At 42.6% G+C, this 26,837-nt stretch overlaps 1 protein-coding gene across 4 annotated transcripts in view; it reads left to right on the top strand.

Annotated features, from left to right (window-relative positions):
* The first annotated feature begins 4,683 nt into the window (after positions 1–4,683).
* Positions 4,684–26,837, top strand: part of HECW2 (HECT, C2 and WW domain containing E3 ubiquitin protein ligase 2) — a 256,577-nt gene continuing 234,423 nt past the window's right edge. For 2 of the 4 annotated variants that reach the window (XM_084643182.1, XM_084643181.1), the window contains exon 1: positions 4,687–5,065. The gene's annotated coding sequence lies outside the window, so the exon portion shown is untranslated. Of the gene's footprint in view, positions 5,066–26,837 lie in introns of all 4 variants that reach the window. The other 2 variants (XR_014713565.1, XM_084643180.1) reach the window with 2 other exon arrangements.

The following is a 26,837-nucleotide window of genomic DNA, read 5'->3' as shown; positions in this document are numbered from 1 at the left end:
GAGTGAAGTTAGTCCTCTGCATAAATAATTGTAGGACTGGTGCCTTTTTCAGCAAAGGTGAGGTGAAGAATGACACATAAGAAAGAAGCAATTGAGTGGGAGAGAGGGTAAGTATTTGTTTGATCTGGAGAGATAGGCCACCTTTCTCTACCCCTGGTTTTTGAGAGGATATCAGTGCTGAAGGTGCTCCAGACATGGTTCTGAAAAGTTGTGGGATATGTGCCCTCTGTTTCTCTTTGCACGATGTCTTTAGAAGGGTGTAAAGTAGTCATTTAGCAGAAAGACCGGGGTGCGGGAAGAATCTCTCTGAAATGGCTTCATATTTTAAGAGAAACATACAGCCATACCTCTCCAGCAACTGAAATCACACTGAGTAAGAACAGCAAGCAGTCCTAAGAAATACCAAACAAGGTAGGAGAGGTTTAATAGAAAAATCAGTACATGCTATTATCAGATATTTATTATGTGAATTTAGAAGTATAGTTAGGAATCCTATAGGATTGTGACTACCAAAAGCAGAGAGGGAAATACAGTGCTTGGTTTCTACAAATGCTTTTTGCAGTACTTTTTTTGTTATTGCTTCCATGCATATTTGGGAGAAATCAAGAGGATTTTAAAGATTCATGTGCACTAAAGTTTATTGCCCACTGCAGATGGAATTTTCCCAGTACACTATAAAGGACATTCTCAAAATCTATTTTGAGTGAGTGAAGCATAAATATCCAGTATGTGATTTATGTGGTATTTGAATGTGATAAATCAGAAGTCTTAGTTTAAACAGTGTGCACTAGTGTCAGTCAAAGGGCTCTGTTTGTTAATTCAGTGGGAATAATTCATTAGCTAACACTTTTCATCTGCTATATTTCTCCTTTTGATTTTAAAAATATCACAACAACCATAAACAAAGCACAAGAAATTATAAAAACATTATGAAACTCATAGCATTCCATATTGTTTTCCTCCCTTAACAAAACCAAAAGAGAGAGAGAAGTCAGCATAGTACTGTCACGAGTCACAAATAGTATCTGAGGGATGGATATGTTTAAGAATGCCCAAATAACGATGATGTGGTCATAATTCAAGTCTGAGCTCTTATTGCAAGCCTAGGGAAAATTATCTTTTGAATGATGTACCAGTATATGACAATCTTCAGCTCCTAAGAGCCAATGACAAGTTTGCATTAGACTACTCATTCAAATACTAAGAATGCTCAAATTATGGAGTAAGATTCAGTGCCAACACACACACAATACATAGGAAACATAATTGGTGGTTAGTAAAAACAAAAAAAAAAAAGTAAAAAATTATACACACCGCAGACTTAGGAACTTTCTTGCCTTTCATATCTTGACTAAGTTTGGAATTTAGTCACAAATGCCAACATCAGCAGTACTATGCAGTATCATACAGATGAGCCACATACTGAGGATGAAATCCTTGCGCTTTTTAAGTCAATGGGAGCTTTGTCATTGATTTCAATAGAGAGGATTTCACTCAGGTTGCCAGGAATGGATTGTAGACTGCATGGAATCTATTTATTATTTTAAAATACATTAATTTAATCTGTCATTGCCAGGTTATTTATTTTGCTTGACTAATTCACTAGCTGTGCTTTTTAATACAATCCAAAGAAACTGAATAACTTGTCCTAATTAGCAGTTTAGTTACCAGTATGGTAAGAACACTTGCCATTTCAACTAATATACCATCTTAGTAAATAGTCTGAGTTGTTTTGACCTTTGCCATAGTCTGTTTTGTAGGCAGTGTTTCAACTGTGTGCAACATCAAAGAAAATCAAGGCATGAGATGTCACATAGTAAATCCCACTTATTGAATCCTATAGTAATAAGTCTGTAAAACAAGCTAATTTTGTAGCTGGTAGTGTTAGTTAAATTTGGGTCCTGATCCTGCAATGTGATACATTGGTCAGAACCTTGCCTTGTGTAGAGCCTCATTGTCAATATGCCTCCCCACAGATGCAGAGGTCTGCTGGCTTGCATCACATTCCAGGATCAGGGCCTTGGAATGTAGGCATGTGGTTTTACAAGCGGACACCCAAATGACAGCATCTGAATTCCTGACTGTATAATTACTATATAAAGCATGTATTACCATATACTCTGCTTAGACAGAGAAAATAACACAGGCACTAGGACCAGGCAGGCCCATCAGGAAGCTTTGAGATCAAGAGAAGGAGGGACATGTGTGTGATAAAGAATTGGAGTTGAGGTTGGCTGTCTTTGGGAGAGGAGAAATGGCATATTTGAATATGTATGGGAAGAGAAGAGAGTGATTCATAAGAAACCGGAAATGAATTGTGGGGGGGATAAAAATGGAGATTAGCACGTGTAAGGAAATAGGATCAGGTTGACAATCAAAGGGTTTGAAGTGGGTAGAAGATTGGAGAGCTCAGAGTAGGACACAGGGTTCAGAGAACAAAATCTGAGGAGGTCAGAAGGAAAGATGAAGAGTGAGAGCTCCTGCCCATTTTCTTTTAAAAGAAGTTAACAAGATCCCAGGTGGGTGAGCTGGCTAGGAGAGGAAGGACTCAAGCAGGAGAGAATAGGTGGAAGAGGAAGATGGCTTAAATTGGATAATCAAAAAATGATGAAGAGGTGTTGAGAAACAGAGAGGATTTCTCAGTCAGAAACAGAAGAAAGAGAAGACTGACTTCTAATGGAGGAAGTTAGCAGGTCTTTTTTGTCTATCTAAGCCATGTAATATGTTTCACTTTAATACACAAGTAAACCTCCATACCATAGACACTGAAGTGCAGTCACCTTTATAGTGTAGGGAGATGGTTAACTGTCCCATAGCTCACTGCATAACAACAGAGAAAAGAGACATTTTGGCAATCCCTTTATGAAAAGTACCAGGCAGTGTGACGTAGACAGGACTAATATTAATTTCAAAGGTAACTATTCCTCATTTACTTGCTGTAGTTTTATGATAAAATAATATTTAGTGTTTCTATAACACCTTTCACCCGAGGATCTAGAATTGCTTTACAAATATTCAGCCTCTCTATATTTCTGTGAGATAAGTAGCTATTATAATACCCATTTTATAAATGGGGAAACCAAGCTACAGAGAAGTTAAATGACTTTGTGACAGGGTCACAAATGAGTCAGTTACTGATCTGAAAATAGAACTCAGAACAGAAGCCCTAACCCCCAGCCCCCTTTCATTATCCACTAGACAAAACTCCCACTCTGTAACCACACTGATACTCTGTCATTGGATGGTACATGTCCAGAAAACAAAAGAAAAGGAGTACTTGTGGCACCTTAGAGACTAACAAATTTATTTGAGCATAAGCTTTCGGTGGTACAGCTCACTTCATCAGGTGCATTCAGTGAGCTGTAGCTTACGAAAGCTTATGCTCAAACAAATTGGTTAGTCTCTAAGGTGCCACAAGTACTCCTTTTCTTTTTGTGAACACAGACTTTAACACAGCTGCTACTCTGAATCCAGAAAACAATCATACTAATTCTTACTACCTCAGCAACCCTTCACAAACAGTAAAAACAATACCTTTCAGTTTGAAATATACAAATCAATTATTTTGAAAGGTTAAAATATTTGTAGGTATTACTCTGGAAATTTCTGTGGTTTTACAATCACATTTTCCTATTTCAAAATATTTTTCTCCACTGTCGTGCAGCATGAAAGACCACTACAAAGAACAGGGGAAAACGACTAAAAGGGAAACAGTGAAAGTGGCCATACCTTCAGTGCTGTTAAATACACAAAGTAAACCAACTGGAAGAAAAATAGAGATGATCCTCTTTAATTGATATGAAGGATAGGTGTTACTGGTAGTAACAACATTAGGTAAAACCTTTCAGACAGAAACCTGATTTTTTTAAGCAGATGCTTTCCCTTAAGCTAATAGGAAAAGGGAGCACCTGCATTACCTTGCCCTCTGAAATTCTCTGGGGAACTAGCCCTGCACCAGGGTCCTGCTGTACATTGAACAAAAAAGATGGGGCCAGCCCCAAATGGTTGCCGAAGTGCCTGCTAAATGTGCAGTTGGTGGTTTCATAGTGGGGCTCATTAGCATCATGTTCACACCGGGGAGGGAGGTAAAAGCCTCATTTGGGGCATAATCACTTGGCAAGAGTCAGCTTTTGAGACTGGTTCACTTGGAGCCCAGTGGCAGGTGAGTGATTATGACTGCTGTTTTCCCCACTGGTCCTTTTGAAGCCACCCCCGAGGAGCTGGGGCTAGAAAGGGACTGGAGGCGCTGGGCACCCTGAGGGCGGGCCCCAGATGCTGCGGGCTGCGTGTGAACATCTGCCGCGGGGCGCGCCCAGTGCCCGGGACCGACGGCCAGGGGGGCCACAGCGGAGCCTGCGGCAGGGGAGAGCTCGGGGCACGAGCAGCTGGAGCTACCCACAATCCCTTCCAGCACCTTGCCAGGCTGTGATGGGGCGGCGGGGGAGAGGCCCCGGGGCCCCGCCGTGCCCGGGCAGCAGCGGTCAGGGCAGGCTGTGGTGATCTTCCCGCCCGCGAGCGCGGGAAGCGCAGCGGGCGGGAGTGGCGCCCTCCCCCGCGGGGACGGCCCAGCCCTGGGCTGCGCTGCGGCTGGGAGAGCTCAGGAGTCAGCGACCCTCCTCCCTGCCCCCGGCGCCAATAGGCAGCGCTGCCCCCCTCAGGCTGCAGAGCGCAACGCGGGTCCCCCGCCCGGTGCAGCCGCTGACTCAACCCGCTGAGGAGGTGGGGGGCGGGGAGACGAGGAGGGGCCGGGCCAGCCCCCGGGGCCGCTCATTATCCCCCGTTGTTTGTTGTGGTGGTGTTGGAAAGACAAGGGGCCGGCGCGGCAGGGCTGGGGCGCCGGCCAGCGGCAGGTTAAGCGGCCGCAGCTGCCCGCTGCAAGGACTGCATGACTCCCGCAGCCTCTCCTCGCTGCAGCCCGCCCCCTTCCCAGACCCAGAGGCTGTTGGAGGGGAGGGAGGTGCCGGTGCGTGGACGGGGAAGGGCCCTGCAGGAATCCTCGTCCTCGACGTGCAGCTTGGCTGGAAATCCCCCTCCCCAGGATCCCCGTCTGCAGACGCTGCTGGGGGTAAGTTGAAAGGGGGCTGCGGGGGGGGGGGTGCGTGTGTGGTAGGGGGATTGGGGTGTGCGCACCCCGCTCGTCAGAGGCGGAGTCGCCTGCTGCTGCTCATTGGCTGGGTTTCCATCCCCGCGACCGTCTCTGCTGGTGTAGCAGGTAGATAGGTGGATGGAGAATGAGCTGCTTTGGTTCGCCTCCCTGGCTGTTCTGCTCATTATTACGATGCGCTTCCGTTTTTTGTGTTTGGGGTTTTTTTTTTTTTTTTTTTTTGGTACACAAGGTGTTGGAGTTTTAAACTCTAAATGAGCCTATTTGATGAATATTCTTTGTGTCAGCCCTTCATCATAGCCAGAGGGTTAAATACCTGCATTGCTTTCCTCAGGGTTTTTTTTTTTTTTTTAATATGTGGATGAAACTGTTTCTTACGGCATGAAATAACCTGGAACTGCAGGCTTGGATGTATACATTTCCTGTGTGAAGTGCAATGGCAGATGTGTCAAGTTCCTCCATTCTCTGTCTCTTCCAGGCTCCTCAGTTTCACGTGTGCCTGTGCGGAGGAAGGCTGCATGGATTTGTTTGTGCAGGGAAAGAAAATAAAATGATTTTGGGGGGCGGGGGGGGGAAGTTAAGGTATAAATTTTCAGTAAACTAGTGAAATTGGTTGTTGGAACCATAAAGTTTAAAATGCAAAATAAAGGTTTGTTGAAAGGAAATTTAAATGTTGGTGATTCACAGTCACTGGAACACTAATTCAGGATAACTTCATATGAAGGACATAGGCAGCTAACTGATGCATAATCCCAGCTATAAAAATTGGTCCTTAGGCCTTTTGTCTGTTTAATTATGACTGTGACTGTTTTCTGTCTGTCACTTTGTGCATTGCATTTATCTCCTCTAGTGTTTCTCACTATTTAGTATGATATTTATTTAATGTGATTCCCAAGATCTTCTCTAGTTTCTGGCATGGGAGAAAAGTGTATGGATTGACATAAATTCCTGGTATGTTATATTGGAACTAGTGATTTTTCATGTTCATAATATTTTAATTATCTAGACGAATAAGAACCAAACTGTTGTGTTTGTAGTCTTCTTATCACTCTGTTTATTTTCTTATGTAGCATGGAGATTATTTTTTTTTGACATGATTGATTTCTCTAGCCTCTTCTGGACAGATGTCATTACAAACCAAGAGGGTTTTTCAAAAAGGAAAGAACCATTTGTTTTTCTAAGAAGCTTTATGGCCTCAGTAAAACTATAGGAGCCTATTGTGTGGGGACAATATTGATTACTTAATTTAGTACTCTGTTCATCTAATGTTGGATTGTCATCAGGAGCCTATATAGCATGTTTATAAATAAAAGGCAGACCTTATTTCTCCTTTGCTAGGAAGCTATGTAAAAGTAGCCTATATACTATACACGAATCTTCACAAAAGGCCCAATCCTGAATTCCTTCTGCACCCAAACTCCCACTTGAGCTTAAGCAATAAAGAATTAGGTCCTTACTTTACTTTAGAGCTATATAGAGCTACTTTTAGTATGTTCTGAGATGTCTTTCCTGTTTTATGTTTGCAAGAGTTATACATTTCTTTTAATCTTTGATAGTTTGTAAATATTTCAATAGAAATTCCTTGCAGCACTGAAAAATTGAAACTGATGGCATTGATAGATGAGATAAACAAAGTTCTTACTAACATACTACCCAAATGGACATTTTCCCTCCTGTTAGGCTCTATCATTACCTTTTGGAAAACTCTCTCTTAATGGGTGATTATATATGATTTGATGTACATGACTATAAAATATATCATTATTAGCCTGTCAAAGAAACATGCTAATGATCCTTTCCGATCTAAACTGTTGTGTAGGATCGAAAATTCTAAAAGATGCATAGGCTTTAAGTGACAGGTAGATGACAAAACTGACTTGCACATTTTAGAGACTACTTTTCATATTTAATCTTTCAGTGAACTATTGATTTACAACATAATCTAGCAAAACAGGATCCATGTATCATTACTGGCTTGCACTGGAATTTAACAAAGTCACCTTAAACTAGACAGTGGGCATGCATGACAATCCCTGTGGTTGATTAAAAAATAATTTTTAATTATGCTTAATAAGTCATGCTTTATAGTTGTACTTTATAGGCCTTCAGTTCATTTGTTTTTAAAAAAATCTAAACAGCCTAATCACAATTTCAAGGCAAACTTGTGGCATATCTTTCAGTCTGGCTTGTACATTACTACAGCATTTGTTTTGGCTTGGAGCCATGGAATGTCACTGAAGGGATCCCCTGCCTTCTTTAAAGGCATACTTTACCATGATGTTGCTTGTTTTCAAAGTTGATTTCTCTTACAGAAATTTTTTATTGTTTTACATTTACAATGATTTTCAAACCTGTTAAATCCAGGTTGGCGTGTCCCTTTAAGAAACTCAGTGAGTCCTTCTCTGACGTTTATGGTGGCTGTCTGCCAGAACAATATGCTGTTTTGCCAGCTTTCCTGAGAAGAAATGGAACAAATTTTGCTTTGCAAGATTAAATAGTCATACTGAATTAAAAAAAAAAAAGATTGCTTTTGTAAAGCAGTTTAAAAAAAATTAAGGAATACACTATTACATTTTTCATTATGTGGAAGCAGCCAAAGGATGGTATGCTGTGTAATATATGGCATAGGAAGCTTTTTGAATACTGAACTGAAGAAACTGAGTCTGCAGATCATGCTTTTAAATAATTTTCCATGTTTTTCCTATCTTAATCCAATCCAGATTTTTCTGTTTTGTATTTTTTAAAAACCCTGTATCTGACAAAACTAACATGTTTGATCCATTATATCCATTCAGTCCCACTGACTAAAATGTAATTGCACAGACATAAGGAAAATACTTTGACAAAAATTGATTAGTAAAAAGTATTATTTAACTGACTTAAATGGGACTTAAACATATACTTAATTTTAAGCACGTTTAAGTGCTTTGCTGAGTTGGGGCCACAGAACATAGGAACTGGTGAGTTTCATATCACAGGATGAGAAAACGCCTTCAGCAAAGCCTAGTTGTGTTGATGATCTTGATACTCTCATTAAGGGCAGGGGTAGTCAACAGCTGGATTATGGGGTTTTAAATCTGGACCACCAACATGCTTTTGAATGGACCGCAAAATCTTTTTAGTTACTTATTATCATTATTGTTATTGCGGTGTGGAAAATGTTTCTCTGGAGTCTGGTCCTTGACTATACCTTCATCAAGAAATTTGGACCTTGACAAAAAATAATTGACTATTCCTGTACTAGGGGGGTGTACTTATAGATCTTGTCTGCAAGTCCCCTATTGATAGTGAAAACTCTCTGTTATGGCAAAGGGGTTGCAGGGCATTCCAGCTATTCATATGCCAAGATGAAAGTTAACTTCCGTGCCCAAAATATAGAACTACGGGTTAAGAAGCTTAATAAAATTCAGTGAGCTGTTCCATGGTACTAGGTTCTAGAGAGAGAATCTGAAACAGGCTTGGGCCTGAAGTGAATTGTGCTCTTCGTCACTGCCCTGAATGCTTTATGAAGGTACATAGGATGAGTCCTCAAACTTAACTGGAAAATGAGATTTGGCTTGCATTATGCATAAACCTTTCTTCAACGAAAGAGGGCGTAGAGGACTGTTGGTAAGAAGTGGTTGCTGTCCACTGTGAGGTTTGTGGGCGTTTGGGAGGATGTGCAGGGTTATTTGCTAGATCTGATGTAGAGTTTCAGTAGAAGACTGAGCTATTGCAAGTTTTTGCAGCATATGCTAGTTCATTATGCTTTTTAGGTAATGACACAGGAGGCTTTTGCCCAGTCATATTAGTGCCCTTGCAGTGTTGAGAAGTACATGATTAACTGTTATCATTCATATTTATTTTGATATATGGATTTAGTACCTGAGAAGAGTGCCAGATCAACTTTTCTGGAAACTGAAGTCTCTTGTGTATCTGCAGAACAAGTATAACACAGAAAGTAGTTGAAGCTTCCTCTGCTGCTACCTCCAGTATGTCTCATTCTTGATCTGGAGGGCTGCCTCCAGTGGAGAGACTGGGTTGAGTCTCTGTGCCTGTTCAGTTCATGGTTTTCTGCTGAGATGGTCAATTTTGTTGGCAGCTGTGGTGAAGGTTTATGTAACATGGACACTTGTATAGATAGGCTATTACTGGCATTTGAAGCACCCCACCACCTGTCCATGTAAAATACCTGAAAAATATAATTGATTGATGGGTAATCTGAGCTGCTTACTCTTCCCCCCCCCCCCCCTCTGCCAGAGAGCAAGTTTGGTGATCCTTAACCTAATAAATAGCTTGTTTCTCCAACCTTTGTACAGCTATTGGAACACAATAGAGGAACCCCCTTGGGAACTGAGTAAAGAACAAACAATTGTCATATGAAAAGAGATCAGCTGAGCTGTTAAGTCTCTTTTGGAGCCAACTACTGCCCATTCAAAGTTGAAAAAAAAACATGTGTAATGTTCTGTTTGTGAATCAGCGTATTGGGCACAAATATTTGTCTTTTTTTTTTTTTTTTAAACAATTCAACATGTGGCATTTTAGCCATGCAACCTCTAATAACAGTGTCATGTACCCTTAATATTTTAATTTGGTCACTTGTATAGAATATCAGGAAAAAATATTGGTTAGCAACAGCTGATGTTTGGATGCTGAGCCCACCTGAATGTTGTATGGAGGGAGGACAGGTAATTGTGGCTTCATTTGTTCTGTGGCTGAGTGGGAAGCTTCATCGCCATTCGTTCTCAGCAAGCTGAAAATCAGTCCTGCTGTTTAAATGCATTGTGCAAGAGAAATATAGCATCACTAGTTTAAAAGTTCCCTGAAGACTAAGACTGTAATTATAGGAGCCCAAAGACAGAAATAAAAATCCCTTTTCTCCAATAATAATCAACAGCATCTTAAAGAAACCCCACAGAATAATGTTCCAAGTCACCCTTGTCTGAAAAAGTAGCCACAGTAAGGAAAAAAAGAGATGCAGGTGAGTGTGATGGCTGAAGTCAGCGGTCCTTACAGTTAGTAGAATGGATCAGTCATAGCCTGGTGGGAAGCAATGAGCCCTTGTTCTGGACACAGCAGTGAAATGAGGACAGACACACAGATGCTTTTAAGTGGCAGGCTGCAACTTTTATTAAACTTGCATACAGGGCAGGTGGGCTACCTGAGTAACCTGACCATCACCCATACTCTCCTATAGCAGGCATTGAAGTGATTTCAGTGCTGGGCTACAGGGCTACTGCCATATAACCCATGACTCAGGCTAGTCTGGCTCCCAGCTCATTTGGAGTACTACAGCTCTGCTGCCTGCCCCGCAATGGGGACAGACGGTGTAGAAGGGTGGGACCTTGACCTGTGAGGGTGAGACCTGGTGGTCCTATCCCATCAGCCCAAAGCCCATCAGCAAAAGCCCAGATCTTACATCTGGGAACTGTTCTTTTTTTTTTTTTCTTTTAACTGTACTGGAAACTGGCCTTAAGTTGTGACAAGTTAACAACTCAACCAAGTACCTCAGTTAGGTACTAAGTAGGTTCTTTGGTACTTGGTTGAGTTGAAGGTGCTGTGACAACAGCAAAAAACTCCTTGGGCCTCTGCCAGTTGTCTTGTGGGAGAAGAAATTCCTTTCTGAACCCAAACAGATGATTAGCTAGACTTGCAGCATCTGCCAGTTTGGTTTCCCTAACTAGGTGGGTAGGGTGGGGCTGCTGGAATGGAGCCAAAAGAGGCTCCACATGGCTTCTGGTTAAATCCCTGGAGCTGGGTTGCAAGGGCCAACTAGCACTCCTACCCACCAACTCGCCAGTGGGTTCCAGAGACTACAAGGTGGGGGTGGGAGGGGAAGAGTAGGAGGGAGAGAGCTATCTAGTGTCCTTCACTGAGTGTCTCTCTCCCTTGGAGCTGACGGTGAAGGGGGACAGCCCTCACAACATCCAGTTCCCCAACCTGTTGAGGCAGGAGGGTGCATTTGATCTGGACAGGCGAAATTAGGACAGAGATATGGATGGATTTTAAGCGTCAAGCCATAACTTGTGGCCTTCCCCTCCACAAAGGGGACAGAGAGTGTCAAAGGTTGGAGACCTTTCCCTGCAAGGGCCACAATGTCTTACCTTGGCACAATCCTGCTTGTTTCACAACTTGCTCATGCATTCCCCATATTAAAACAGTGTTAAGATATAGTAGATTGAACTTTAGTCATGAACTATCTGAATATCCCTTTAAATCCATCAGTAAGCAACAATTAGTAAATAAAAACTAAGTTAACAAGCTTTGTTTTCTGCTTCTGTAGATGTTTGATTTCTTTTACATTTGTTGATAAACCTATATGTGTAAAGAAAATCAATATAAGGAAATTTTTAATTTAAAATAAATAGTGCATACTCTTGATATTGGTATGTTATAAGGTTCTTGGTTCAGGCAAGGAAGGACCCCTCATATTAGTCTCTTTCACTCACATAAATTGATCTTTCCAGTGGTGCTCTAAGTGATACCATCGACTTGAAATCTAATCATTTAAAAAACACCAGTTACTTTCACATACACACACAGGTGGAAAGCAGAGAAACTGAGTACATATATACAGTGTTGTTAAATGCACAAAGCATTAAACTGGAAAAAAAATGGAGAAACACATTTGTCATAAATATAAAGGGAAGGGTAAACCCCTTTGAAATCCCTCCTGGCCAGGGGAAAGCTCCTCTCACCTGTAAAGGGTTAAGAAGCTAAAGGTAACCTCGCTGGCACCTGACCAAAATGACCAATGAGGAGACAAGATACTTTCAAAAGTTGGGAGGAGGGAGAGAAACAAAGGGTCTGGGTCTGTCTGTATGCTGCTCTTGCCAGGGACAGAACAGGAATGGAGTCTTAGAACTTTTAGTAAGTAATCTAGCTAGGTATGTGTTAGATTATGATTTCTTTAAATGGCTGAGAAAAGAATTGTGCTGAATAGAATAACTATTTCTGTCTGTGTATCTTTTTTGTAACTTAAGGTTTTGCCTAGAGGGGTTCTCTATGTTTTTGAATCTAATTACCCGTAAGATATCTACCATCCTGATTTTACAGGGGGGATTTCTTTATTTCTATTTACTTCTATTTTTTATTAAAAGTCTTCTTGTAAAAAACTGAATGCTTTTTCATTGTTCTCAGATCCAAGGGTTTGGGTCTGTGGTCACCTATGCAAATTGGTGAGGCTTTTTATCCAACATTTCCCAGGAAAGGGGGGGTGCAAGTGTTGGGAGGATTGTTCATTGTTCTTAAGATCCAAGGGTCTGGGTCTGTAGTCACCTAGGCAAATTGGTGAGGCTTTTTACCAAACCTTGTCCAGGAAGTGGGGTGCAAGGTTTTGGGAAGTATTTTGGGGGGAAGGACGCGTCCAAACAGCTCTTCCCCAGTAACCAGTATTAGTTTGGTGGTGGTAGCGGCCAGTCCAAGGACAACGGGTGTAATATTTTGTACCTTGGGGAAGTTTTGACCTAAGCTGGTAAAGATAAGCTTAGGAGGTTTTTCATGCAGGTCCTCACATCTGTACCCTAGAGTTCAGAGTGCGGGAGGAACCTTGACATGGTGGCATAGTGGTGGGATTAACCTGAAATCATTTTGAGATCCAGTTGAGATTTTTTGAACTAGAAATACAGATTTTAAAAAGAAATTTTTTTTTCCTTTGGAAAGGAAGTCCAGAAAGCAGTTGAAACTAAAAGCAGATTGTTTTTTCTCTGCTTTGTGGCCAAGCAGAGACAAAGGGGGATTATCTTGTGAATTGCAGGTTTTCTTTGCCTGGAGGCAGGGTACTTAACTCCTGCAGGGAAATTCACAGTCTTCCAACCCAGAGGTTTTTTTTTCTTTTCTTCCTAAAAGTAAATAGGGGGTGTGTGTTCTACCCATTTGCTTTTTCTTTGGGCTGGGTAAGCAGGTTTCCAAGTAGTTGGAGGTTTTTTGCTTTAATTTGGGCCCAGGGACAAGGGAATTGTCTTTTTCTGTAGGCTGACAGTCACTATCAGAGAATAGGTATTCTATTCCAGCGCAGCAAAATTTTACAGCCATGTTTTGTTTATTTCTAAACCTCGGGTGTAAAGTTAGTTAAAAACAGAGAGGTTAGAATGACCAAATCCTCAGCTCGACTACAGCTGGAATTAGCCAAATTTCAGGCTGAGGAAAAACAAAGGGAACATGAAAGACAGATAGAACTCATGCGGCTGGAGAAGGAGGTACAGGAGGCTGCCCACAAGAGGGAAATGGAGGCAAGGAAGCATGTGGAGGAGGAGAAGGAAAAAGAGAGGAAGCATGTGGAGGAGGTGGAGAGGATAAAGGCCCAGCAGAATATACCAACAAACCCTAGCGATCCTTCTCCAGGTACCACTTCCCATCCCAGAAAGTTCCCCACCTACAAGGCAGGTGATGATACTGAGGCCTTCTTAGAAAACTTCGAAAGGGCCTGCCTTGGGTACAACATCTCTAGTGACCAATACATGGTAGAGCTGAGGCCGCAGCTCAGTGGACCCTTAGCTGAGGTGGCAGCTGAAATGCCTAAAGAACACATGAACAAGTATGAACTGTTTAAATCCAAGGCGAGAGTCAGAATGGGGATAACACCCGAGCAGTCTCGTCGGAGGTTCAGAGCCCTAAGGTGGAAACCAGACATGTCATTTACCCGACATGCCTACCACATTGTGAAACATTGGGATGCCTGGATATCAGAAGCAAGTGTTGACTCTCCAGTAAATTTGCCCTTCCTAATGCAAATGGAACAATTCTTAGAGGGTGTTCCTGAGGAAATAGAAAGATACATCCTAGACGGGAAGCCCAAAACTGTAATCGAGGCAGGAGAGATTGGAGCCAGATGGGTGGAGGTGGCAGAGAAGAAGAAAACTGGTCGCAGTTGGAGCGGAGACCAGAAGGGACCACCCCAGACCACACCCTATTACCGGGGGCCGCCCAAAGCCCCACCTACCTCCCAAAGAACCCTCCAGACCCCTTATCGTCCCACCACCCCGTTCTCCAGCAACCCTCCTCGCCCCAGTGACCCGTCAGCTGGACGATGTTTTAAATGTAATGAGCTGGGGCATGTAAAGGCCAACTGCCCCAAGAACCCCAACAGATTACAGTTCATTGCACCGGAATCACACCAGAGGTCCACAGGCCCAGATACCTCCCAGATACCCTTGGAGCGGAGGGAAACTGTGAGTGTGGGCGGGAAGAAGGTCACCGCGTGGAGGGACACCGGAGCACAAGTGTCAGCTATCCATGCTTCCTTAGTAGACCCCAGTTTAATCAGCCCAGAGATCCAAGTGACAATTCAACCCTTCAAGTCCAACTCTTTCAATTTGCCTACAGCCAAGTTGCCTGTCCAGTACAAGGGCTGGTCAGGAATGTGGACTTTTGCAGTCTATGATGATTATCCCATCCCCATGCTGTTGGGGGAAGACTTGGCCAAGCATGTGAAGCAGGCCAAGAGGGTGGGAACGGTCACCCGCGGCCAGGCTAAACAAGCCGTGAGGCCTAGCTCTGTTCCGGAAACTTCTATCAGGACCCAGTCAGAGGTGATGGACCCGGACCCCAGGCCAATGTCTGCAACAGCAGTAGTGGATCCAGTCCCAGAGACCCAGACGGAACCAGTCCCAGAACCAGAACCAGCCGAACAACCAACACCAGACCCCGTGTCAGCACTGAATCCAGTACTTGCAACCTCAACACCAGAGGGCCCCACTGAACCTGAACTGGCAGCAGCCGATAACCCTACACAAGAGGCTCAGCTGGAGCCTGAATCCCAACATAGTGCACCAGCGGAGAGCGGTTCACAGTCAACAGAAACCGCTCCATCCCCTATATCGCTTCCAGAGGGACCAAGCCTAGGTCCACAATCCAATGAGGAACTGATGTCTCCAGCATCAAGGGAACAGTTCCAGACCGAACAGGAAGCAGATGAAAGCCTCCAGAGAGCTTGGACGGCGGCACGGAGCAACCCACCGCCTCTCAGCTCTTCTAATCGATCCAGGTTTGTTGTAGAAAGAGGACTTTTATACAAGGAAACTCTTTCTGGGGGACACCAGGAAGACTGGCATCCTCAGAGACAGTTGGTAGTTCCAACTAAATACCGGGCCAAGCTCTTGAGCTTAGCCCATGATCACCCTAGTGGCCATGCTGGGGTGAACAGGACAAAAGACCGTTTGGGGGGGGTCATTCCACTGGGAGGGAATGGGCAAGGATGTTTCTACCTATGTCCAGTCTTGTGAGGTGTGCCAAAGAGTGGGAAAACCCCAAGACCAGGTCAAAGCCCCTCTCCAGCCACTCCCCATCATTGAAGTTCCATTTCAGCGAGTAGCTGTGGATATTCTGGGTCCTTTTCCGAAAAAGACACCCAGAGGAAAGCAGTACATACTGACTTTCATGGATTTTGCCACCCGATGGCCGGAAGCAGTAGCTCTAAGCAACACCAGGGCTAAAAGTGTGTGCCAGGCACTAGCAGACATTTTTGCCAGGGTAGGTTGGCCCTCCGACATCCTCACAGATGCAGGGACTAATTTCCTGGCAGGAACTATGGAAAACCTTTGGGAAGCTCATGGGGTAAATCACTTGGTTGCCACTCCTTACCATCATCAAACAAATGGCATGGTGGAGAAGTTTAATGGAACTTTGGGGGCCATGATACGTAAATTCGTAAATGAGCACTCCAATGATTGGGACCTAGTATTGCAGCAGTTGCTCTTTACCTACAGAGCTGTACCACATCCCAGTTTAGGGTTTTCCCCATTTGAACTTGTATATGGCCGTGAGGTTAAGGGGCCATTGCAGTTGGTAAAGCAGCAATGGGAGGGATTTACACCTTCTCCAGGAACTAATATTCTGGACTTTGTAACCAACCTACAAAACACCCTCCGAACCTCTTTAGCCCTTGCTAAAGAAAACTTACAGGATGCTCAAAAAGAGCAAAAAGCCTGGTATGATAAACATGCCAGAGAGCGTCCTTCAAAGTAGGGGACCAGGTCATGGTCTTAAAGGCGCTCCAGGCCCATAAAATGGAAGCATCGTGGGAAGGGCCATTCATGGTCCAGGAGCGCCTGGGAGCTGTTAATTATCTCATAGCATTCCCCACCTCCAACCGAAAGCCTAAGGTGTACCATATTAATTCTCTAAAGCCCTTTTATTCCAGAGAATTAAAGATTTGTCAGTTTACAGCCCAGGGAGGAGACGACGCTGAGTGGCCTGAAGGTGTTTACTACGAAGGGAAATGTGCTGGTGGTGTGGAAGAGGTGAACCTCTCCATGACCCTTGGGCGTATGCAGCGACAGCAGATCCAGGAGCTGTGCACTAGCTACGCGCCAACGTTCTCAGCCACCCCAGGACTGACTGAACGGGCATACCACTCCATTGACACAGGTAATGCTCACCCAATTAGGGTCCAACCTTACCGGGTGTCTCCTCAAGCTAAAACTGCTATAGAACGGGAGATCCAGGATATGTTACAGATGGGTGTAATCCGCCCCTCTGAAAGTGCATGGGCATCTCCAGTGGTTCTAGTTCCCAAACCAGATGGGGAAATACGTTTTTGCGTGGACTACCGTAAGCTAAATGCTGTAACTCGCCCAGACAACTATCCAATGCCACGCATAGATGAACTATTAGAGAAACTGGGACAGGCCCAGTTCATCTCTACCTTGGACTTAACCAAGGGGTACTGGCAGGTACCGCTAGATGAATCTGCCAAGGAAAGGTCAGCCTTCATCACACATCTCGGGCTGTATGAATTTAATGTACTCCCTTTCGGGCTGCGAAATGCACCCGCCACTTTCCAAAGACTTGTAGATGGTCCCCTAGCGGGATTAGGAGAATATGCAGTCGCCTACCTTGACGACGTGGCCATATTTTCGGATTCCTGGGCAGACCATCTGGAACATCTACAAAAAGTCCTTGAGCACATAAGGGAGGCAGGACTAACTGTTAAGGCTAAGAAGTGTCAAATAGGCCTAAACAGAGTGACTTACCTTGGACACCAGGTGGGTCAAGGAACTATCAGCCCCCTACAGGCCAAAGTGGATGCTATCCAAAAGTGGCCTGTCCCAAAGTCAAAGAAACAGGTTCAATCCTTCTTAGGCTTGGCCAGTTATTACAGACGATTTGTACCGCACTACAGCCAAATCGCTGCCCCACTGACAGACCTAACCAAAAAGAAACAGCCAAATGCTGTTCAGTGGACCGGAAAGTGTCAGAAGGCCTTTAACAAGCTTAAAGCGACACTCATGTCTGACCCTGTACTAAGGGCCCCAGACTTTGACAAACCATTCCTAGTAACCACAGATGCGTCCGAGCGTGGTGTGGGAGCAGTTTTAATGCAGAAGGGACCTGATCAAGAATTCCACCCTGTAGTGTTTCTCAGCAAAAAACTGTCTGAGAGGGAAAGCAACTGGTCAGTCACTGAAAAAGAATGTTATGCCATTGTCTATGCTCTGGAAAAGCTACGCCCATATGTTTGGGGACGGCGTTTCCACCTGCAAACCGACCATGCTGCACTGAAGTGGCTTCACACCGTCAAAGAAACTAACAAAAAACTTCTTCGGTGGAGTTTAGCTCTCCAAGATTTTGATTTCGACATCCAACACATCTCAGGAGCTTCTAACAAAGTGGCTGATGCACTCTCCCGTGAAAGTTTCCCAGAATCAACTGGTTAAAATCATCCTTGAGATGTGGAAAATATTGTTAGTCTTTATGTACTTGGTAGTATATTTAGAGATGCATGTGTCTTATTAACTCTGTTTTCCTAGAGCTCCAGGAAGAAATCCCAGCCAGTGTTTCACCCTAGCTGAGATTTGGGGGGCGTGTCATAAATATAAAGGGAAGGGTAAACCCCTTTGAAATCCCTCCTGGCCAGGGGAAAGCTCCTCTCACCTGTAAAGGGTTAAGAAGCTAAAGGTAACCTCGCTGGCACCTGACCAAAATGACCAATGAGGAGACAAGATACTTTCAAAAGTTGGGAGGAGGGAGAGAAACAAAGGGTCTGGGTCTGTCTGTATGCTGCTCTTGCCAGGGACAGAACAGGAATGGAGTCTTAGAACTTTTAGTAAGTAATCTAGCTAGGTATGTGTTAGATTATGAGTTCTTTAAATGGCTGAGAAAAGAATTGTGCTGAATAGAATAACTATTTCTGTCTGTGTATCTTTTTTGTAACTTAAGGTTTTGCCTAGAGGGGTTCTCTATGTTTTTGAATCTAATTACCTGTAAGATATCTACCATCCTGATTTTACAGGGGGGATTTCTTTATTTCTATTTACTTCTATTTTTTATTAAAAGTCTTCTTGTAAAAAACTGAATGCTTTTTCATTGTTCTCAGATCCAAGGGTTTGGGTCTGTGGTCACCTATGCAAATTGGTGAGGCTTTTTATCCAACATTTCCCAGGAAAGGGGGGGTGCAAGTGTTGGGAGGATTGTTCATTGTTCTTAAGATCCAAGGGTCTGGGTCTGTAGTCACCTAGGCAAATTGGTGAGGCTTTTTACCAAACCTTGTCCAGGAAGTGGGGTGCAAGGTTTTGGGAAGTATTTTGGGGGGAAGGACGCGTCCAAACAGCTCTTCCCCAGTAACCAGTATTAGTTTGGTGGTGGTAGCGGCCAGTCCAAGGACAACGGGTGTAATATTTTGTACCTTGGGGAAGTTTTGACCTAAGCTGGTAAAGATAAGCTTAGGAGGTTTTTCATGCAGGTCCCCACATCTGTACCCTAGAGTTCAGAGTGGGGGAGGAACCTTGACAACATTTTTTTCCTCTAGTCTTTCATCTGTAGTAGTTAAGTTGCAGGTGTTACAAGTAACTATAATATTTAAATGTTTTTCTGACAAATGTGATAAGTTAATGACATCCCTTTAATAGCAAATGAGACATTGTTAGGTGCATATATCCATGTATTAAAGTTAATTAAACAAGTATACATTGGTTAAACATATGTGAGGCTCATCTTTTTTCGAAATAGAGTAGGTTGCTTACTTTCATAAATGGTAATTCTGCAGCGCTCAGTATTCCAAATGACTCAGAAATAAGAAAAGCCAAGAGCTTGAACTTCAGTACTGAAGGAGAAAGAGTTGGCTGGAGCTCTCTCACAGAACACTCTGATTGTGTATGTGTGGTTGATATTGAAAAGATAAAAAGCCACATCTAAAGAGTAAAACATTTCTCTTTCAGCCAGATCAGTCTAGTGCATTCTCATGTGGGCTGTAGTTCAACTGTAGTGAGTCTTATTTCTCAAATAATTATTTTGGAGCTGAGTACACAGCCCTTACTTAAATTGAGTAATGCTTTCTCCTGCAAATAGTTCCATTCAGAACTGAGCTCTTTATTCAGAATGGATTCTTTTATTAATAAAGAATTCCACTTAAGGAAAAAGAGAAATGTTGTTGTTGCAGGACTGATCTTTTACTTTTACTCATGGGTAAATTCATGTATTTTTATTCTTTGCAGTCTTCTGAATGACCCTAAATTTACCATAAATTTAAAAACACTTAACTGGATGAGTTGGGATTTTGGTAATGAAGCTTTCGCTTCTAGGTTGGTCGTTTGAATCTCATTGCTAGTGACCAAAAGTTTTAACCATTTAATGGCTGTTCTGTGGCCTGTGAAAAATAAGTTAGATGATTTGAAAGAAGAGGGTGTGTGTCTGTGTGTGTTTCACATCGTCATGTTTTTTAATTCAAGCCTTTCTAGACATAACATTTGCTTGAAAAAAAGAAACAAATAAGCCAGATTTTCACTTGATGTAAAGTGGCCTAGCTTTCTTTCTGGAGCTATACCAATTTACAACAGTTCATGATCAGGCCAGTTTCAATTATTAGCCAGACTAGCATCACCCAGTGTGATTTGATGTAATGTACCAGTTCTCTTTTTCTTTGTCATTTTGTTTTGATTTTTGAAGACACTACAATGTATTTCCATAATAGCAAACTTGCTTTGAAAATGCTATGAGATATGGTTAGTCTCTCTGGAAATTTACTACAGAGAAAATACCAAAATAAATTGCATTCAACAAATATGGAATTCACACTGTTACATACAGCAAAAATGTTTTATAATACATCTTTTTGTTTTTTCCTATGAAGAGTTTCATTACTGGGGCATTTTGTTATAGCTAGTCTAATTTTTGCTGGACTTTAAAAAAACAAAAAAAAACCCCAACAACAACAACAAAACCTTAAGTCTATAAGGACTTGAGAGAAAATATTTTAATTCATTAAAATGTAAATGTACATAATATTTTGCATTTCTGTAACTATTTGAAAAACTTCCATACCGTACAAGTACAATGCATGCTTGTGATGTTTCTTGTCAATCCATTGACTGGAATTAGCCATAGTTGTTATGTAACTTATGGAGTATGAATATTCTTGCAGTGCGGCTTGCTATTTTAATTCTGTGACCACACATTCATCTACAGGTAGTGGTAGACAAACTGTGTGCCTGGAATGTTGGGTGTTTTTTTTGTTTGTTTGTTTATATGTGACAGGGATATATAAGTATGTAGGATGTCAGCCCTGCTGATCCATTTATGGTAGATTCTAGCCATGGTAGTAGGGTCTGGATAGGGTGAGTAACTATGCTTCTTTTTCCTGCCAAGCTCTGTTTGTGTTCTGACTCCTCAGAGAGTGGCAGTTAACATTTAACTTTCCCCAAATATTGCTTCTGCTCTCCCATATGTCTGCAACAGGTATGCTGCCTCCTGGTGATCCTCCTAGCTTTTGCTTCCCGCTCCTAGCCTGCATCTCCAGGAACGTGTTTTATGGATTGGAAAAATTGATTATTTAGAGAAGGTGCATCCACCGTGGCTGCTCCCTTTCACCGTGTGCGTGAGGCGGGGGAGCAGAGAACTTTTAGGGTCTGAAAAATACCTAGACAGTGTTTTTAAAGGCTTTGCCTGGACATGTATTTTATCAAACAGAAATTGTTATTGGTCTTCCTCCAACTCCGTTACAGCAAATAAAGCCTAGGAAGCAGGACTAAACACAGAAATATTTAGCAACCACAGCTTGTTTCACAACACTTTTAAAATCTCTTTCGGATTCAGAGAAAAGCTAAAAGTGCATAGGCACACACAGAGTGTCACCTGAAAGTGAATTTTAGTTTTAACGAAAACTGGAAAGCATCAAAGCCATTACTGAGTTTAAAAGAAACAAACCCTTAAGGCTATTTTTAGGACTTTTTTTGTGCACATATAATTCCAGAATAACATTTTTCAGGTAACTGGTCAATAACTGGCAACGTATTCTTAGCACATAGATTTTCTCACAGGTAGTGCCTACAAAGGCCCTTCAGTAGTGACTGCCTTTTTTTGTTAGGACAGTGACGCCCTGATTTTTAAACTGTCTCTGAACTCCTTATACTGTAGAACCTTAGAGCTATGAACACCTCGGGAATGGAGGTTGATCAGAACTCTGAAATGTTCATAACTCTGAACAAAATGTTATGGTTATTCTGTACTGTACTGAATTGGTTTTTTTTTTTTTTTTGGTCGCTGCTGCTGCTGCCTGATTGCGTACTTCCAGTTTCAAACAAGGAGTGTGGTTGACTGGTCAGTTTGTAACTCTGGTGTTTGTAACGGAGATTTTACTTGCTCTGGCTATTATTCCATTACTTGCAGGAATCTCTTACAGTAGAACAGGGATCGGCAACCTTTGGTACGCAGCCTGTCAGGCAAATCCTCTGGCGGGCTGGGCCGGTTTGTTTACCTGCAGCGGCCGCAGGTTCAGCTGATCGTGGTCCCCCATTCCAGGCCAATGGGGACTGCGGGAAATAGTGCGGACCATGGGATGTGTTGGCCGCCACTGCGGACGCTACAGATAAACAAGCCGTCCCGGCCTGCCAGCAGATTTGCCTGATGGGCCGCGTGCCAAAGGTTGCTGATCCCTGCAGTAGAACCTCAGAGTTACGAATATCTCAGGATTGGAGGTTGTTCGTAACTCTGAACAAAACGTTATGGTTATTCTTTCAAAAGTTTACAGTTGAACATTGACTAAATACAGCTTCGAAACTTTACTATGCAGAAAAAATGCTGCTTTCCCTTTATTTTTTAGTAGTTTACATTTAACACAGTACTGTATTTGCTTTTATTTATTTATTTATTTTTGTCTCTGCTGCTGCCTGATTGTGTACTTCTGGCTCCAGATGAGGAGTGTGGTCGACTAGTCAGTTCATAACTCTGGTGTTCGTAACTCTGAGGATCTGTTGTATTTGATTTGTTTTGTTGGTTTTGAGTACTATGAATATCATCACTGTGCGTGAGTATGGGCTGTACTCCAGAGACCTAGCTTTCAGTAACTGACTCTAATGAAATGTAGAGGTGGGCCGGCCTGAGCTTCCAAATTTTGATCCTCAGTCTTTGGGTGCGTTCAGATCCTGGGTTCTGGTTAGGATGCATAACTAGTGGAAAATAATTTTTAAAACAGCCATAATATGCATGAGGATTTACAGATTGTAACTTGTAGCAGTGATCTTTGTACTACTTTCATTCTGTTTGAATTCTGATATAACTCTCCAGTGCGCTCCATCTCCATTTGAGGCCCAGATCATCAGGTTATGCTCCTGCAGAATTTCCATTAAGCTTAATTGGTGTTTTGCATTGGTAAGGTCTACAGAATCGTGCCTTTTTTAGACTCCTAAAACAACAAACTAGGTGTCTAGCTCATAAAGAAGAGCAGTTAGTAGAACTGAAATGCTCTCTATTTCAGAAAACTGGAGGCCAGAAAGCAATGTCATGGAGGATGAAAAATGAAATGTGAGAATCTTTCATTGTAAATATTTGATGCAGCTCTGATGTACCAGCCACTTGTAGCTCTTCAGTTGCACCTAATGGCCAATCAAGAGTTGTTATTAACTGAATTTCAAAAGCCTTCTCTTCAGATGAAAGTTAAATATATTCTGTCGAAAGGAATCCAGAGAACAATGTATCTTGTGTATGATGACAAATAACTCAATTAAGCATTTAATCATAATTGTGAAGTTGGCTAAATTCATTTATCTGGAAAAGAATCCAGCAGTTTCTGTGTTGTATATGTGGGATGTATGTCCATCGCTAGTTGAATAAACAAATACTGTACAACGTAATCACAATATAGCCTGAAACCACAACATTTGGTGTCAAACTAATCTATCATTATAAATACAGAGATCTTCACCACACAACACAAAAGAGTACAGAAAGGGAGATCCCATAAAAAGAAAAAAAACACCAAAGCAGTGATATGAGGCAACCCCCTCCCCCCCATTACCTTTATAATGTCCTCCATTTGTCTCATCTGTGTGGCATTTCCACTGCACTACAGTCACATTGGTTAAATACCCAGTGAAGAGTTGTGTTAAACTTGTTCATAAATGACCCTTCTGTCTGCTGTTTCCTGATCCAGTCACAGTTACTATTTCTTCCTCTGCCCTCCTCTCCTTCACTTTATTGGGGAGCTGCCTATATTTTGATAAATGGATGGATAGGTTGTCTGGTTCCATTATCGCTTCACAGCTAAGAATGCTGTGGCTTGGATTGACTGGATTGCATATGCCAAGTAATAAAAATTATAGCGTCTGTAAGTACCTCTGAGTTGTAATCTTGTAACTTCTAGCAGCAGTACTGCTGCGAATCACTACACCTAACCTTGCACCTCTGGCAGTCGCAATACACCTGGGGGGACTGTTTCCTGTTCTTTCTATAGCAGTGGAAGGACACTATCATTAAAATCTAGTGATTCAAATAACTGGTTCCTTCTACGCTGCCATCAGTAGATTCTGCACGTTAAACGACAGGCTTAAAATATTACATTGGTATTTATTAAATCTTTTGTCATCTAAATCAAAAGGAATTCAGGTAGCGCTTGTTGAAATAATTGTTGGCTGTGTAGTCCACATAGTGAGAATGCAAGATCCATGTTTATCTAAATTAGGTCATTTAAAACACATTCTTTGATAGAGATGGATTATGATGATTTAGTAGATTGAGGAAAATTCACATATAACAATATAGATGTTTAATAGTTGTGAGGTGAAAGTGGGCTTGGTTTTTTTAGAAATTTTTGATTAATTATGCACATTTTTGAGTGAAATGTGAAAAGCCATACTTTGAATGTGGAAATAACCATTGAATGATACATAACATAAAATAAATATAACTTGTTTTTCATATAGCTTGCATTCCTGCATTTCAGTTCTTGCTCCATCATGGTGATGAGGTAATCTGACATTTTCATATTGTCCCTCTTAGAAATTCTATGGTCCTGGTATCAAAGAAGATTCAGAAGAAGACTGGATCTGTAAGGATAACCATATTTTGCTTTGCTTGCCTTGGGGGAAAAAACACTTTGTGTGCATGCCCCCCCCCCCTTTTTTAGGGGAGGGGGGCAAGTTGCTTTCTGCTCTTTACTCTTTTATAAGAGCATGTTATAGCCTTTAGAGTGAATGTATTGTTAATGACTCTGAATAGGCAGATGATAAAGTCAGGCCTTAGTTTTTGCTGATTCCAGAGTTCTAAATAGCTCTGCATCTTCTTCCAAATATTTGGCACACCTCTACTGCATACCTCTCTAATTTTGTGAGGGAAAGAAAAACCTTCCATCCACTCTTTTGGCCTGATTCTCCTGTCATTTACACCAGTATAAAGAGTAACTCCAATGCACTTAATAGAGTTAGACTGGGGTAAATCCAGTTAGGTAACGTGTGTGTGTGTAGACTGTTGTGTTGTTAACCCTTTGCTCTTGTTATGCTTTGTCCCTACTGTTGGGATTAAACAGTCCTTTGTTTTGTAAAGGCTGTTTGATGTCAGCCTATTCACACACTGCTCCCAAAGGAGGGAGGGTTTGCAGGGTTCAAACCTATTTGGCTCCTGGCACACAGGGTGTAGTAACCTAGACCCAGTCTGAGAATGAGAGAATCACAGCACTGAGATTCCACTGTAGTACAGGGCGTGTCACATGGGGCAGGGAGGGGTGCACTGAGTGAGGCTAGAGCAAGGTCAAAGGTGCAGAGGTCCTTGTCACCTTTCATGGCTATCTAATGAAAGGAAAAACAACCAGTACAGAGAATTTAGTTTCAGTTCCAGAAGACAAATGTGATCATTTTAAGAATATTTAGTTTTAGTTCTGGTCTCATAAACTAACCCTTTTTTTTTTTTTTTACAATGCATATCATTCATTTGAAGTACATTCTCTTGCAATTCAATCAGCTTTATGGTATAGTACATCCCTGTATGCTTTTTTTTTTTTTTTTTTTTTTTTTTGGAAGAAATGATTTGTTTTGAATTGCATCTGAATACATTACGGACAAGCTTGGAAAAGACTATACAGAATAACTGATTACAGTATGTTGAATTATTTTAGGATTTATACTGTGGGCTGAGGATAGAACTCTAGTGTGAACAACCATTTTGTGATTTTAAAATCTGGCTTAGCAATGATGAGTAAAAAGTAAAAAATGGCAAATGGAAAACTCAGGTATGGATAATTTGAACTGTTTTGCACTTGATTTTATCATGATTGCTTGTTCACCTGCAGTACTAGTATTTCAGGAAGATGATGGAGATAATGGGCTGAATTCTGACGTGAAAGTACTCATTGTTCCACAAAATAATGGGTGGGTAGGAATTTTGTTGCAAATTGTCTACATCAAAAAATTGCTAACTCTTTTGTTTTCAGAAAAACAGAAGCGAAGAAGAAGGACAATTCTTGAAGTGCTTGCTCATGTCGATTCTATTCTAGGTGCGTGCATGTCCACATGTGCGGCCGTTGGAGATTTTTGCCTTAGCGGTGTCCATAGGGTCGGCTGTGGTGCCCTCTTAAGTGCCGCGCTCATGCATCGGTATATTAGGTGCTGCCGGCCTTACACCCTCTCAGTTCCTTCTTACCACCCATGGTGGTTAGTCAGAGCGCCTTTCCCTTGCCTAGGAAGGATTAGCGGTTCTTCTACTTCAGTCTTTGAGCCTTAGGGCCTTGTAAATAGTCTGTTTACAGTAGTTAGTAAGTAGTTGTTAAGTAGTGTAATTAGAAATAAAGTCCCAGGGGGGACTTTGCCCAAGGCGGGGCATGTCCCGATCTCTGGGTTTTAAGCCCTGCTCTGACTGTAACAGGCCTATGCCTGTTACCGACCTGCATAGCAAGTGCCTCAAGTGCTTGGGGGAATCACGTGTGAGGGACAAGTGTCACATCTGTAAGAACTTTTGTCCCAGAACTCATAAAGAGGGAGACATTCATTTGAGGGCCCCCTTATGGAGGCTGCTCTCCACCTGGCATCCAAGCCTTCCTGGCTGGACTCTGCCCCGGGGCCCCTTAGCTCCCTGAGAGATCTTCCACCTTCTCCTGGGAGCAGTAGGGGACCCAGACTTGTGGCAGGGCTGACGCATTCCAAGGCTTTCCTGGTACCCTGAGAGCAGAGGCCTCTACCAGCACCACTAGCCCTAGGGCTCCGTGCAAGGGCAAGCCAGCCGTAAAGACCCCCCAGAAGGTGGGCAAATGACACTGGTCTTTGGAGATGAGACCATGTTCTCAGTCTCCACGTTCCAGGTCTCTGTCTTCTGCAGGACATCCTTGGTTGCCGGCACCACGATTGCAGTCTCCGCCCTCTCGATGCAGGTCGCGTAAAGGTATGCATCAGTCACCATCTCACCAGCACCAATCATCCTTCTGCTGGCTCTCTCCTTGGTGCAGATCCCTGTCTCCTAGAGCGTGGGAGCAGTCTCCCTCATGGTACTGATCCCCCTGCCCCTGGCACCGATCCACGTACTCAAGGCATAAGAACATAAGAATGGCCCTACTGGG

This window comes from Lepidochelys olivacea (genome assembly GCF_965140295.1).
Source record: "Lepidochelys olivacea isolate rLepOli2 genome assembly, chromosome: 11".
NCBI lineage: Eukaryota > Metazoa > Chordata > Testudines > Cheloniidae > Lepidochelys > Lepidochelys olivacea.
This window is presented reverse-complemented; position numbering and strand designations above follow the sequence as displayed.